Source organism: Suricata suricatta, chromosome 2, assembly GCF_006229205.1.
Source record: "Suricata suricatta isolate VVHF042 chromosome 2, meerkat_22Aug2017_6uvM2_HiC, whole genome shotgun sequence".
Taxonomy (NCBI): Eukaryota; Metazoa; Chordata; class Mammalia; order Carnivora; family Herpestidae; genus Suricata; species Suricata suricatta.
The window spans coordinates 97390410-97392170 of record NC_043701.1 but is presented as its reverse complement, the minus strand read 5'-3'; the positions used below and the strand labels follow the sequence as shown (position 1 = coordinate 97392170).

The window sequence follows — 1761 nt, the reverse complement described above, 5'->3', positions numbered from 1 at the left end:
AAACGACCAGAGAAATAAGGGTCCCGAACAGTCGTTGTGTGAAGATGCTACTTGGTCTGAACCCAGCGACTGCTTCGCAAACCCTCTAACTGCTCCCCGAGAATGGAGGTCTCACCCTGCAGTGTCTGCTGGCAAAACCCTACTTTTCTCTTGCTTTTCCTAAACCTATAATAGGGACTATTTTCACACATACACGAAAACAGAATAACCCAGCTGTGACCATTACTCATAGGCGGTAGACTTTCTATCCCTCCTTCAGCTTCTAAGAAGATATTCAAAAGCAAATCACATTGTTTCTACTATTTCTACCCATGAACACATTCGTATGTAAGGCTGACATGAGGACTCTTCTGAAAATGTGTCCATGATGCCATTACCGCATCAAACAGGATTAATCCTGATTCTTTCCCATGCATGTTTTAAATACAAATTCAAATGTCTACCAGCAAAGTGCGCTGCCTCACCGCCTGTGTTTCTGGAACTCTCTGTCCCCTCCTCCCTACAAGTCCTGGCCTATTTACCGAAGCGTGTCTGTTCCCACGTTCAGCGCCAGTCATGGGTGCCCCAAAGACAGCACTGAATGTGTCCCCACTTCGTGCCCTGGCAGTCCCCAGCAATTGCCAAGTAAATGGGTATCGGTGAAATAAAATTAAGATGCCACTTTCTGACAGCCATGCTTGTGTCACCAAAATGTGGCTTGGAAACACTTCCTGACGTCAAACTCTTTTACCAGCAACGATATGAACTAGTCTGGGGACACTGAAACCACTATGCCAGGCACCACATACAAAGTAACTTATCAGAACTGAAATAATAATTTCTTATTTCAAGTAAGACAAATGCTTTAAAGAACACGTTACGCCCACTTTTTACGCTGGACATTTTTTTAGTTCATTTTATTTTAAGAGAGAGAGAGTGTGCACACATGCACGAGAGTGACAGACATAGAGGAAGAGAGAGAATCCCAAGCAGGCTCCACATTGTCAGCACAGAGCCCCACACAGGGCTTGAACTCACAAACCGTGAGATCATGATCTGAGATGAAACCGAGAGTCAGATGCTTAACCGACTGAGCCCCCCAAGCACCCACACACTGGCTATTTCTTAATCAATACTATCAGAAATGGTTTCTGCCATTGACATTCATGCTAAGGTTTGCCTACACTGTGGCCAGGACTGTGGCAGACCCAGGGTGCACAGACAGGTGAGAGGTCTGTGCAGATGTCTTTGGTTTCCACCAGGTTCACCCTCTGGAACTGGGGGGAGTAATTTCATTTCTGGTTGACGGGAGCCTAGGAGCGGCCATGTGACGGGTCCTGCCAGGGGGGATGTGATGGGGTGTGGGGTGGCACTTCCGGGCAACATCCTTGATGAGTGGTGCCCCTTCTCTGTGCCTCTGTCCAGCTTGGGAGGTGTAGGGACACAGGCTGAGAGGAGCTGGTGTCCCCACTTCACCCCGGGAAGTCCACCCACTGACACGTGTGAGATGCATGCATGATGGGGACAGACCACAGTTGGGTCAGGCCGCTGACATGCTGGGGATGGTCCATTTCTTCAGTGTGAGTTCCTAGCAGGTAAGCCACCTGGAGATGGAAGTCAGATGTGCAGAAAGGGATTTCCAGTCAGAGGTGCTAAAGCACCCTAACAGGGTCACGTATGGATTTGTCTGAAACAAGTGAGTTCTGCCTGTAGGTCCTGGGGAGCCCTCTGAGAAGGCACCACGTGAGCCTAGCCTGGGGGAGAAAACAGCACCTAGGAAGA

At 48.9% G+C, this 1761-nt stretch overlaps 1 protein-coding gene across 1 annotated transcript in view; it reads right to left on the bottom strand.

Moving 5' to 3' along the window:
• Positions 1–1761, bottom strand: part of PKD1L1 (polycystin 1 like 1, transient receptor potential channel interacting) — a 94697-nt gene that overhangs the window by 39197 nt on the left and 53739 nt on the right. The window lies entirely within an intron of this gene.